General features: G+C 45.5%; 1 long non-coding RNA gene across 4 annotated transcripts; it reads left to right on the top strand.

The window, feature by feature from the left end:
• The first annotated feature begins 64 nt into the window (after nt 1–64).
• Nucleotides 65–13383, top strand: LOC103890013 (uncharacterized). Of its 4 annotated transcripts, none has more exons than XR_008510077.1 (5): nt 65–180; nt 1386–1475; nt 4697–4969; nt 9552–9777; nt 10453–13383. It is a non-coding gene; the product is annotated as an uncharacterized LOC103890013 (long non-coding RNA). The 4 variants fall into 4 exon arrangements; XR_008510075.1 differs by having other exon boundaries at nt 66–180; nt 9552–9791; XR_008510076.1 differs by having other exon boundaries at nt 66–180; nt 9477–9777.
• Nucleotides 13384–13873: the final 490 nt, after the last annotated feature.

Here is a 13873-nt window from a genome sequence, read left to right as displayed (position 1 = left end):
CTAAGAAGAACACAACAATACCCTAGGCATCTTGGGAAAAGTGTCACTAGGCAACCGCGTTGGCGTCTTCTTTTAACCTGTGGGAGAACCGGGCGGAGCTAAGCCAAAGGGAGGGCGGGAGAAAGGAAGCGGCAGCAGGCGCCTCTTCGCAACTCTAACCCTCTGGTAGAGATCGCCAAGGTAACCGAGGTCTAAGGACTTCCCCTCAGGCTTCTTTGCACACCGCTTCCACCAAATGTCTTCTGACCTTTGCACTCTGGCCCCTCACACTACCTACTTTACCCGGCACACGCCTTCCTCGCTCAGGTTCCAGTACCCTGAACCTGGGTGGGGTCACGTTGAAGACATGCTGAGAGCTGAATACAAATTAGAAATACAGACTCCCGGCTGGGCGCGGTGACTCACGCTCGCCCGTAACCCTAGCACTTTGGGAAGCCGAGGTGGGTGGGTCGCTTGAGCCCAGGAGTTAGACCAGCCTGGGCAACATGGCAAACCTCGTCTCTACTGAAAATACGAAAATTAGGCCGGGCGCTGTGGCTCACGCCTAAAATCCTAGCACTTTGGGAGGCCGAGGCGGGCGGATTGCTTGAGGCCAAGAGTTCAAGACCAGCCTGGCCAACATGGCGAAACCCCGTCTCTACTAAAAATGAAAAAAAAAAAAAAAAATTAACCGAGCATGGGGGTGCATGCCTGTAATCCCAGCTTCTTGGGAGGCTGAGGCATGGGGAATTGCTTGAACCCGGGAAGCAGAGGTTACAGTGAGCTGAGATTGTACCACTGTACTCCAGCCTGGGCGACAGAGTGACACCCAGTCTCCAAAAAAAAAAAAAAAAAAAGAAATACAGTCGCTCTCCGACCAAGCACTTTACACATCTTGTCCCGTTTATGTGTGCCAAACACATAATTAACCCTATTGACAATACTTCATTGAACACAGATTCTCTTTTACGCACCCACACAAACCAACGTTCTCAGCTTGCCCAGCCAAATGAACAGCCCCGTGTTTACCAGGGAAGGAGCACCTAGAGGCCTCCATCCAGGGCTTGTTGGAGGAATACGTACATTACCAGAAAGCTAATAATTTGGCAATGCATAAACAGGCCAGTTTTCTTTAAATATCTGTTCAGCAAAGGATTAAAAGAAACCTGATTTTCTATTAATAAGAATTTAAAAGATTTTTATGTAAAAATAAGGGACTTATTACATGCACTGAATATAACATAAGATAATTGGAATTGCCAACGAGGAGAATTTTTAAATTAACATTCAAGGGCACTGTCTTGTCTCAGGGGAATAGGACCAATTTAGGTTTCAAAAGTTATGTAAGGCACTGCAAGTGGCTGTGTTAATTAGCATCATATTTTTTATTTTTGTGCCTCTTACAGATTGGTATCCATAGAGCTTGCTGTGGTCTGAATGTATCTCCCAAATTTCATGTGTTGGAAACTTTATTCTTAATGCAAAAGTGTTAAGAGGTGAGACCTTTAAATTGATTGGGTTGTGAGGGCTATGCCCTCATAAATGGATTAATGTAATCACAGGAGTGGGTTATCCTGAGAGTCGGTTGGTTATAAAAATGAGTTTGGCTTTCCCTTGCTGTTTCTCTTACCATGTGATGCCTTCTGCTATGTTATGACCCAGAGAAAAGGCTGCTGCCAGATGCTACCCCTTGATCTTGGACTTCCTACCTTCCAGAACCGTGAGCCAAATAGACTATTGTTTATAAATTGTCCAGTGTGTGGCATCCTATTATAGCAACATGAAAGTGTATAAGACAGAGCCCTGGCCGGGCACAGTGCACAGTGGCTCACACCTGTAATCCCAGCACTTTGGGGGGCCGAGGCGGGTGGATCACGAGGTCAGGAGTTCAAGATCAGCCCGGCCAGCATGGTGTACCCTGTCTCTACTAAAAATACAAAAATTAGACGCGATGGCAGGCACCTGTAATCGCAGCTACTCGGGAGGCTGAGGCAGGAGAATCGCTTGAACCCGGGTGGTAAAGGTTGCAGTGAGTGGAGATCACACCGTTGCACTCCAGCCTGGGCGACAGAGTGAGACTCCATCTCAAGAAAAAAAAAAAAAAAAAAGAGCCCTTTGGTTATCCTGCCCCAAATCCAGTCCTGCACCTTCTCTCTGGCCACTTCTGATTTTGCTCTAAATGCACACTTTCTCAGTTCCTCACCACCACCACCATCTTTGCACCTGTGATTGCATTTGTCTAGAATACTGTCCAACCCACTCCCTTATCCACTCCAGTCATGTCTGCCCAGAGGACATAACGTGTCCTTCAAGATTCAATTCCAACTTTCTCTCCTGTAATCTGAGAAGCCTCTCTGGCGTACTTGGACAGTCAATCCTCCATCTACAGTGTTCATAGACCACTGTATACATAAATCAAAACTTATCATTATTTGTTTACATGGGTCTCACAGTAGCTGAACTCCAAACTGCTTATAGCCAGCATAAGTCCTGTAATAGAGAAGGCATGCAATAAAGCTCTGTTAAATAAAAATCTGAGACAGCCCCTTATTAATAATTATGCAAGGATTTTGAGTGGCCCCTCAAGTACTGAATTTCCAAATGCCCCAGCTCTAGAAAGAGACTAAATATCTGGGAAGGAGCCATCCCAAGAGTATGGAATGTGGCTCCTAGGCACATATGCTCATTCAACAAGTATTTATTGAGCACTTGCTATGGCCCAGGTATGATGATAGGCATTGACATGCTAGGTTTTCATTTAAAAAAAGACAGTGGAGCCACAAAGACAATAATAAAGAGTAGCATAGGAGGCTGGGCGTGGTGGCTCATGCCTGTAATCCCAGCCCTTTGGGAGGCCGAGGCAGGCGGATCACCTGAGGTCAGGAGTTCACGACCAGCGTGGCCAATATGGTGAAACCCCACCTCTACTAAAAATACAAAAATTAGCTGGGTGTGGTGGCACGCCTGTAGTCCCAGCTACTTGGGTGGCTGAGGCAGGAGAATCGCTTGAACTCGGGAGGCAGAGGTTGCAGTGAGCCGAGATCTCACTACTACACTCCAGCCTGCTCGACAGAGCGAGACCCTGTCTCAAATTTAAAAAAAAAAAAAAAGGGTAGCGTAGGAATCACTCACATGACAAACCCTAAAGGTTGGCCAGAGTTAGCCCGCATCATGAGTGAGGGCAGGACAGCCCAGCAGAGACCACTAGACACCAGAATAGAAAGAGACACTGGGAGATGAGAAGCATGTGGCAGTCAAACAGGGACAGGTTACTTTCCCCCATAACTTCTTTCCTTTTTCCTTCATATTCCATCCATTCTTTAAGTCTCAGCTCATGCCCAGTTTCTTCTCTGAAATTTTTCCTGATTGACTTCAACCCACTATGATCTTCTAATTACTCTTAAGAGTAATCAACTGTGTTTTTACTCATTTAGAATTATACTAGGCCATATTACTAGCTTCTCATGTGCATCTATCTTATCTGCCTTATCAAATGGAAAATTCATCCTCCAGCAAGTATAAATAGAGGCTCAGCCAGGTGCCAGATGCTGAGGATACCACAGTGAATAGGACAGACATATAGTCCTGTAGGTGGAAGAGATGGATGTAACCTAAGTACACAGAGAAACTCCACTGTGACAAATTGTGGCAAGAATTAAGAAGAAAATAAACGAAGAACTGAGATGATTCCATTTAAACAGAGAAAGAAGATGAGCAACTCTATAAGAGTGGGGCCAACCCTTGAACTTCTCTATAACCACTCTCCCCACACCCATGGTCTAATTCACTGTCTTCACACTTTTCTTGCTAACTGTGCTCATGTTGTCAGTTTTCATTTAAATTTGGTGAAATCTTAAATAAGAGAGTATTTGCACTTGCATTTTCTCCCACAGGCACTCTGTACATGTCCATGGAGACAATGATTACTATTATTATTATTTTTTGAGACAGGGTATCACTCTATAGCCCAGGCTGGAGTGCAGTGGCACGATCGCAGCTCACTGCAGTCTCAACCTCCTGGGCTTAATGTAATCCTCCCACTTCAGCCTCCTGAGTAGCTGGGATCACTGGTGCACACCACCATGCCTAGCCAATTGTTTTAACTTTTTGTAGAGATGAGGTCTCACTAAGTTGCCTAGGCTTATCTTGAACTCCTGGGCTCAAGCCTCTCAGCCTCCCAAAATGCTGAGATTTCAGGCGTGAGCCAGCACGCCTGGCCTGATTAATTTTAATTTTAATTTTCTTTTTCTTTCTTTTTTTTTTTTTGAGATGGAGTCTCGCTCTGTCACCCAGGCTGGAGTGCAGTGGCACCATCTCGGCTCACTGCAACCTCCACCTCCCGAGTTCAACAGATTCTCCTGCCTCAGCCTCCCAGATAGTTGGGACTGTAGGTGCGGGCCACCATGCCTGGCTAATTTTTGTATTTTCAGTAGAGACCGGGTTTCACCATGTTGGCCAGACTGGTCTCAAACTCCTGACCTCAAGTGAGCCACCCACCTCGGCCTCCCAAAGTGCTGGGATTACAGGTGTGAGCCACTGCATCCGGCACCTAATTAATTTTTAAAACGAGCTACTTGAAGATTAATGAGCATCCCAAACTTAATGTGCCAAAAATCAAGTTCCTGATCTTCATCCCAAATTTGTTCTCCTCTCCATCTTCTTAGTCTCCAGTAACTAATGTATCTGATTTTGTTGCTGTTTGTTTGATTTACTGCAGTATTCCCAGCACCTAAAATGTGCCTGGAAAAAAGCAGGAAACCAGCACTTGTACATCAGATGAATGAATGAATGAACAAAGCCATACTTCATTGCCCTCAGCTTCGTTTTTTTATGTTGCATTAAAGACCCACTAGAGGGCTGTACATCACTGCATAATAAACGAGGAGCTGGAGCTTGCGCGGCAGCACTACTCCGCCTGCAGAAGCCTGTCCCTAGAGGAAATCCCCAGATTTGCATGTGTAGGATTTAAAATCAGACAAGACATTTGTGTGTAAGTCTTACCTCCACAATTACTTGAAGCAATTTGAAGTCAGGGATTATGGCAATTCTTTCGAGTGATTAAAAAAGATTTCTAGAAAGGAAAAAGGAGAGATTCTTTGTTTATAACAATTAGAAGCTAAGAGATGCTTTTAAAAAAAGATGCATGACATACTATATGCTCAACAAATAACCACGTTCTAGAAGAAAGAATGAGGTGTCAGGCAGACTGTTCTTAACAGCCACATACCACGTGAGATAAACAGGACAAGATGCAGACTGAGAGACAGCTTCAGCTAAATGGCAGGCAGCTGATGGAAGAATATGATGAGAAGAAAGTTATCTTTGAAACCAAACAGTGTTTAGTTAAGAGCTCCACCACCTTTTAAAAGGGAATAGTTTTAAATTTATACCCAAGGGTGCAAATTAGGGAAAAACATGTTTCTGTTCAATATAAGGATAAACTTTCAAACAAAGACAGACATTCATAATTTTCCATGTTTTTTCATGTTATTTGTAAATTCAGGATATTTGTTATCTCTAAGAATATTCATCACCTAAATGTGATAAGACAAATGTTAAAACTAATTATGGACGGTGAGGCCTGCTAGAGTCTGAATGCTTGTGACCTCCCTAAATTCATATGTTGAAACCTAACCCCCAAGGTAATGGTATTAAGAGGTGGAGCCTCTGGGGGAGTGATTAGTGCCCTTATATTAATACAAAAGGCCCCAGGGAGTTTGTTTGCCATGTGTTTGCCCTACCATGATGTGAGGACACATAGAGCATGCCATCTATGAGAAACAGGCCCTCATCAGACACTGAATCTGCTGGCACCTTGACCTTGAACTTTCCAGCCTTCAGAACTGTGAGCAATAGGCTTCTGTTGTTCATAAATTATCCAGTCTAAAGTATTTTATTATAGCAGCCTGAACCACCTTGCACAGGACCATCATGTGTTTCTAAGGGACTTAGGACCTTTTAGAGAACACGCCTACCTTTTCCATCGGGGGCAGCACAGTGATGGTAGGAGCAGTGAGCTTGAGCTCCAGGTTCCCAAGCTCTTCTAGTTCTGTCTTCTTTGTGTGTTTGTGTGTTTGTTTGTTTGTTTGTTTGCTCGCTCCGTCACCCAGGCTGAAGTGCAGTGGCGCCATCTTGGCTCACTGCAGCCTCCATCTTCTGGGTTCAAGCAATTCTCCTGCTTCAGTCTCCCGAGTAGCTGGGATTACAGGTACCCGCCACCATGCCTGGCTAATTTTTGTATTTTTAGTAGAGGCGGGGTTTCGCCATGTTGGCCAGACTGATCTTGAACTCCTGACCTCAGGTGATCCTCCTGCCTTGGCCTCCCAAAGTGCTGGGATTACAGGCGTGAGTCACTGTGTCTGGCCTAGTTCTGTCTTAATGAGTTATGTGACCAAGGGAATCCATTTCACCTCACTGGAACACTGGGCTGTTTAGTCATTGGTCTGACCCCGAATGACAATTTTTGTTAAGTAGCTATGTCTGCATTAGCTTTTCAACATCCCTTCTCTGGGCTCTATAAAACGAAGTTGTTAAACCCTTCCTGCTCTAAATGTTGTGATTCCATCCCCTCTCACCAAAACTTCACTGGGACTGCTGTGTAAATCAGCTCTATGTAGTATGATAACTGCTCTGAAAGAGCTTTGCCTAAAATGCAAAGAGGAGGACCCAGATTCTGATAAAGATGGCAGGGCATGGGGTCAGGGCAAATGTTCCTGGGGAGGTGACACTTGAATTCCATCTAAAGGAGCAGTTGGAATTAGGAGAAGGGAAACTGTGGGTAAAAGCATAGAGGCCTGCTGTGACCTGCAGGTCGGGCTGGTGGACCAAAGGGTACCTGTGGTTCATTACCTGTAAGACAGGTGGATGGACAGGTAAGCAGGAAGACCCAAGAGTTGAGGCAGTCTTCTGAAGGTGATGGACTCACAGTGGAAGCTTTGAGCGATGAGCACTACTAGATGTGTGCTCTAGAAAGACTTCTGTGCTAAAGAGTGAACGCAGGGCATAGGAATACAGCGTGGGAGGCTATCACAGCAACACTGGGGAAATGACACTGACTAAACTGAGGCAATGGCTGTGGGAATGAAGAGGGGAGTCCAGAAATGCCTGGAAGGTGGGTTAGATGAGACATGGTGATCAACTGTACATAAGGTAAACAGGGAGGGAAAGTCCTGGCTTGAGTGACCAGATGGATGGTAGCGTAGTTCACCACAGGAGGAAATGCTGGGGCAGGAGCAGCTTGGGTGAAGCTGATACTGAGTTCATGTTGAGCCCCAAAGTCCTGTGAGGAGCTAGCTGGTCAACAGGCAGTTGGATACAAGGTCTCAACAGACTGGTCTAGGCCAGAGACAGAGAGCTGGGAGGTGATAACAGAAGCCACGTTTGGAGATGAATATGCCCCAAGAATGGCAGAGTGGGAAGGGAGAAAGGAAGGAACTCTGGAGGTTATTCTGTGTAGGAGGAGGAAGAAAACTCAGTGAAGGAGACCAAGGGAAGCATACAGAAGAGTAGGAGAGAATATGGAAAAAAATTGTCACACAGATTCCCATAGAAGAAATGGTTTCCAGAATGCAGAAGTGGTCCATGATGCCAGATGTTGCACAAAGAGCAAAGAAGGTAAGGGCAGAGTTGTAAACACTCAGTTTGATCATTTGGAGAGTATAGCAACCTCCCTAAGAGCATTTGCAAGTTGAGTGGGGCTGAAGCCAGCCAGCAGAAGTTACAGTGGGACAAGATAGTGAGGGGGTTTGATAGAGTGTGTGTGGACAGCCTGGTCAGCCTTCCAGAGCAGCTGTGGGACCTGCCCTTCTGCCTGTTTGCACCTTGTTCCTGTGCCCCAGGAGAACAAGAACAAGAACAAGAACTCCTGCCCAGGAGGCCTCCCACCCCCACATAGGAGGGCACCACCCACATGGCATCAGCCTGCAGCTGATTTCATATTACATGCTCATGACATAGCACTTTATAGGACATGTCACAACTCAGGCCTTCCCCTTATCCGCCATCAGTGAGTTCCCCAAGCAAGCTGTGCCACCGTGAAAGTGGTGACCACACCAATCTGAATGCAACCCAGCCCAGACCTTGGGAAGGGCTAAGGGAGTGGGGAAAAGGCGGCAGGTGGCTGAGCATTTGCTTAGTGTGAGGAGGGTTCAGAAGGAAGTCAGTGATACAGGGCAGGCAAGGCCGAAAGTGGAGCTTAGCCTGCTGGGTTCCTGGCTTGCCCAGGAAAGAATTCAAGGGCAAGCCAGAGGTAGAAGAAGCTTTATTGAAGAGGCAGTGTTACAACTCCATGACTGCTCCTGAGGAGGAGGGCTAACCTAGGCAGGGAGTAGGCTCAGGGCAGTTTTGCAGTCGTATTTATGCCCACTTTTAACTGCATGCAGATTAAGGGGCGGTTTATGCAGAAATTTCTAGGGGAGGGGTAGGCACTTTTGGGTCATTGGGTCATTACCATGGAAAGGGGTGGTAATGCCCAGGTATTGCCATGGCTACAGTAAATTGACATGTCTCAGTGGTGGGCATGTCTGATTCAAAGCTGCTTTCACCCCAGCTGTTTTAGCTAGTCCTCAATCTAGTCTGGTGTCCAAGCCCCACCTCTGGAGTCGAGTCCCACCTCCTACCTCAAGATGAGAAACTTTTGTTTTGACTTTCAGGGGATAGAACAGAAAGACATAAGCACTGGCATGGGCCTATTCCACAGCCAAGGCAGGTAATGAGCTCTCAGGTACTTGCAACAAACTTGAGTGTGCATTCGGTCCAGAAGGAAGAGCCCGCACCCTTTTTTGTTGCTGTTCAGTGTTAATCCTTTGGTGGAACCCAACAGGACAGCAGTCTCAGTGCTGTTGTTTTTGAGAGGGAGAACATCCCAGGGCAGAAAGGAAAGCCTAAAGCTACAGTCTGTTCCTCCAGTTCTTAGAACAGCTGGTTACTGAGCTCTCAGGCCAGACACTGGGTAAGCATCATCTTATTCTGTTTCACAACAGCCCACAGGAATTTACCAATGAGAAACTTGAGGCACAAAGACCTTAAGTATTTGACTGAGGGTGGTGAGTGGCAGATACAAACTGAAGACCAGCTGGGATCTACTCGAGATCCAAGATCTTGAAAGCTAGCTTATGTGGCTTACCTAGTTTAAGATGTTGTCTGGGCGCAGTGGCTCACACCTGTAATCCCAGTACTTTGGGAGGCTGAGGGGGGCAGATCACAAGGTCAGGAGTTCAAGACCAGCCTGACCAACATGGTGAAACCCCATCTATACTAAAAATACAAAAATTAGCCAGGTGTGGTGGCGGGCACCTGTAGTCCCAGCTACTCTGGAGGCTTAGGCAGGAGAATCGCTTGAACCCAGGGGACAGAGGTTGCAGTGAGCCAAGATTGCACCACTGTACTCCAGCCTGGGTGACAGAGCGAGACCCCATCTCAAACAACAACAACAACAACAACAACAACAAAGATGAAGGGGATATTTTAAAAAACCACGGCAAAAACCCAATTTCCAGTTTAGGTTCTGCTGTGATAGCTGTGCCGCGAGGCCTGACATCTACCCTCTGACCAGACTTCACCATCCTTGCCAGATCCCGGAGAGCTTGTCCACTGCAACGGTGCAACATGCTAAGGGCTATGTGGCGGCACAGGGGCTCTGAGCTCCTGACATGAGTCATGTGGACCTGAGGCTGACACCCAGCCCTATACCTACAAGCTGGGCGAGACCCCTTGCAGTTGCCTACACCCCTGCTGAGACCCAGTACCTCCCTGTAAAATGGGGGAAATAATGCCTGCCTCACACGGTTTCAGTGAAGGGTGAGTGAAATAAGGTATGTAGTGTCTGACCCGCTTAGATGCCCCAGACACAACAGCTACTATGGTTTTTAGTATAATTATTTTGGGGGAGGGACGAAGTCATAGAGGAAACCTAACACCCCAAGCTTTCTGCTGACTGTTGAGGCACCATGATGGGCATTTTACACAACCTCCAGCAGGGCCACCCAGCCAGCATTTCTGAGGGTGCACACTTCCCCAGCTGGTCTGGCTCTGTCACCTGGCTTCCGCTCTGCCTGTCCCCATGTGGCATCCTGCCCCAGGAAGGTCCTCAAACCTGCATTTAGGGGCATTTGAGTGTATAGCTGTCCTGTCAGCCCAAGACAAGGGGAGTGAGGCCAAGGCATGAGCCTTCTCAGGGTGGTTTTCAATACACTCCCCAACCAAGAAGCAGATGTGAGCTGCTCCCGAGTGCCTGCACTCTCCTGCTGCTGCTCCTGTCTTCTCTCTCTCCCTCTCTCTCTTTCTCTCTTCTTTCTCGTCCCCTTTCAGCCACCCATTTAGGGCAGAGAGGCAATAGAGGGGCAGCTGAGGAAAGGACAGGCCTTGGTCCATGGCCCTCAAGACCTAATTTCTTCCCCAGTATGCCACAAGTTCCAGAACTGGCCTTACTCAGATCTGAGACACGATGCAGAGACCTCTTCTCTTCTTTTTCAGGAAACATCTGGAAACCCCCTGGGGGAGATCTGCCACGTGGCCTCCAGTGAACTGTAGACTCCTGCATAGCCTTCCAAAGTTCTTCATTTGGTGAATATTATGAGAAATGACATGTATGACTTTCTCCCAAATACATGGCTTGAACCCAAAGTACAGTGAAATCAGAACTGACCACACAGAGTAATTGGGGAAAGGGAGTTATTTGTGACACAAAGCCCTCATCACTTTGTAAAAGTACTTGCTACTGATTACATTGAAAACCAGTCTTCCTGAGTAAAACATGTTTTTTGTTTTGTATTGTTTTTGTTTTTGTTTTTCTGAGATAGAGTCTCACTCTCTCACCCAGGCTGGAGTGCAGTGGCATGAACTTGGCTCTCTGCAAACTCTGCCTTCTGGGTTCAAGTGATTCTCTTGCCTCAGCCTCCTGAGTAGCTGGGATTACAGGTGCCCGTCACCACGCCAGGCTAATTTTTTTGTATTTTTAGTAGAGGCGAGCGAGGTTTTGCCATGTTGGCCAGGTTGATCTTGAACTCCTGACCTCAGATGATCCACACGCCTCGGCCTCCCAAAGTGCTGGGGTTACAGGCATTAAGGGAGGAGACCACCCCTCATATTGTCTTATGCCCAGTTTCTGCCTCCAAAGAAAGAAAAAGTAAAAACTGAAAGACAGAAATGAAATCCACAAGCAGACAGCCTGGCACCACACCCTGGGCCTGGTAGTTAAAGATCGACCCCTGACCTAATCGGTTATGTTATCTATAGATTACAGACATTGGATAGAAAAGCACTGTGAAAATCCCTATCCTGTTTTGTTCAGATCTAATTACCAGTGCATGCAGCCCCCAGACACATACCCCCTGCTTGCTCAATCGATCACGACCCTCTCACGCGCACCCTCTTAGAGTTGTGAGCCCTTAAAAGGGACAGGAATTGCTCACTCGGGGAGCTCGGCTCTTGAGACAGGAGTCTTGCCAATGCCCCCAGCCGAATAAACCCCTTCCTTCTTTAACTCAGAGTCTGAGGAGTTTTGTCTGCAGCTCGTCCTGCTACATTTCTTGGTTCCCTGACCAGGAAGCGAGGTGACTGGCAGATGGTTGAGGCAGCTCCTTGGCAGCTTTAGCCTGCCCTGTGAAACATCCCTGCAGGGGACTCTGACCAGCCCGAGTGACGCGGATCCTGAGAGCACTCCTGGGTAGGCATTTGCCCTGGTGGGACGCCTCACCAGAGCAGTGTGTGGCAGGCCCCCATGGAGGATCAACACAGTGGCTGAACACCGGGAAGGAACGGGCACTTGGAGTCTGGACATCTAAAACTTGGTAAGACTAGTCTTGAGAACTTGCCCACTCCATTTGAGTGGAAGAGTGGCCTGATCACCCATGGTGTGCCTTTATCGGCACTTCGGTTTTTGTTTTTGACTTGACTTGGATTGCTTGATACTTTGGTTTTGGTTTTCACCTGGCTTGGATTTCTGGATACTCTGATTTTGGTTTTGATTTTGGTTTGGTGCAAACTGCAAAAGTGTGTGTGTGTCCTTTTTACCCGTTCTTTGTTTGTGGTGTGAGTGTGGTGTGAGTGTGGTGTTTTGTCTCGAAGAGGCATAGATCAGGCACAAATAAGCCCACCTACTAGGAAGTACGTTGAAAAATTTCAAAAAAGAATTTAAGGGAGACTATGGAGTACTGTGACACCAGGAAAACTTAAAACTTTCTGTAAGACAGACTGGCCAGCATTAGAGGTAGGTTGGCCATTAGAAGGGAGCCTGGACAGGTCCCTTGTTTCAAAGGTATGGCACAAGGTAACCTGTAAGCCAGGGAACCCAGACCAGTTCCCGTACATAGACACTTGGTTACAGCTGGTTTTAGACCCCCCGGCCCCCAACACACAGTAGTTGAGAGAACAGCAGCATAAGTGGCTGGCAGAGGCAAGGAAAGACCAACAGAGAGAGAGAAAGGAAAGAGACAGAGAGGAAAAGAGGCAAAGAGAGAGAGGAAGAGACAAAGAGAGAGTCGAGGAGAGAGAGAGAGAAAGAAAGGCGAGAGAGAGGAAGAGACAGAGGCAAAAGGAAAGTCAAAGAGAGAAAGAAAGAGAGAAAGAGAGAGACATACAAGTAGTTAAGAAAAAAAAAAGTGTATCCTGTTCCTTTAAAAGCCAAGGTAAATTTAAAACCTATAATTGATAATTGAAGGTATTCTCCGTAACCCTGTAACACTCCAATACCACTTTGTTGTCAGTGTAAACAAGGGCGTATCTGGAAAGCACTGAGGGCTTCCTATCAAAAATCCTTAACCCAGTAATCCTTGGATGGACCAAATGCATTCAATCTGTAGCGGCAACTGCTTTGCTAACAAAAAAGAAAAGTAAAAAAAGTAACTTTTAGAGGAAACCTCATTGTGAGCACACCTCACCAGTTCAGAAGTATCCTAAGGAAAAAAAAAGGGGGGGCGGAATTTATATAAAAAGAATATTATATGGTAAATTCTTGTCCTGAAATAAATTAACTGGTTGTTTAAAGAAAGAAATATTTGTAATAAGTCAGAAATTTGAGGCATGTCGAAGAATTGTCTGCGAAAGTCATGAAAGAGAAAAGTGTTATAAAAAAGAATTTATTCAAAAAATGTTGTATAATTTAAAAGTAACTAGGCCTCCTGAATGTAAAACTATTGGAAAAAAAAAAAAAAACAGTTTCTGTGCAAGGTGTATCAGAAAAGTAAAATATACCTTTAGTAAAAGGATTATAAGGAGGCATAAGAATGCACATTTTTACCTATATTAAAAAGTTTTTAAAAAATTATTGTTTTGAAGGTTTAAGCAAGTTTTAAAACATTAATTGTAAAGAAAATTCTGTGTGTAAACATATTAGCTAAAGTTAAAGAAGTATCATCCAGTTTTTCTGTGAACTGGACATTAAAGTAAAAGCATAACAGGTTTTTCTTAAAGCACCAACCTGCTCTTTCACAAAAATTATAAAAGGTTAAAAAGAGTCTATAAAATCTTACCTTATGGTCAAACATTAAAAATTAGATAAATATGTCTACAAGGTTTTATTAAAATTAGGTTTAACGTTAATAACACACTAATATAAAGACAAAATTTAGCTTATCTTGTATAAAAATCATACGAGAAGCATTGTTAAATGTAAAATGGTATTTGGCTTTCTTTGGTTTAAAAACTAATAAAAATAGATGCTAAAGGACATTTCTCAGTTAAAAGGCACTAAGGACTATAAAGTCCACTGCCAAGGTCCCCACATATAAAACGAAAGGTCAATTTCTTAAAAATTATATACTTGGTTTATCTTCCACTTTCCTTTCTCTCAAAAACTAAAAGTCTTTTAGTACATGTAACACCCCTAGAATTTCCGGTAAACCAGCACCAGCCTGAAGATCACGTTCTCATCAAAGGGTGGAAAGAAGAAAAACTT

This window comes from Pongo abelii, chromosome 1 (assembly GCF_028885655.2).
Source record: "Pongo abelii isolate AG06213 chromosome 1, NHGRI_mPonAbe1-v2.0_pri, whole genome shotgun sequence".
NCBI lineage: Eukaryota > Metazoa > Chordata > Mammalia > Primates > Hominidae > Pongo > Pongo abelii.
Note: the sequence above shows the minus strand (reverse complement) of the source record. Positions and strands in the feature narration are given on the sequence as shown.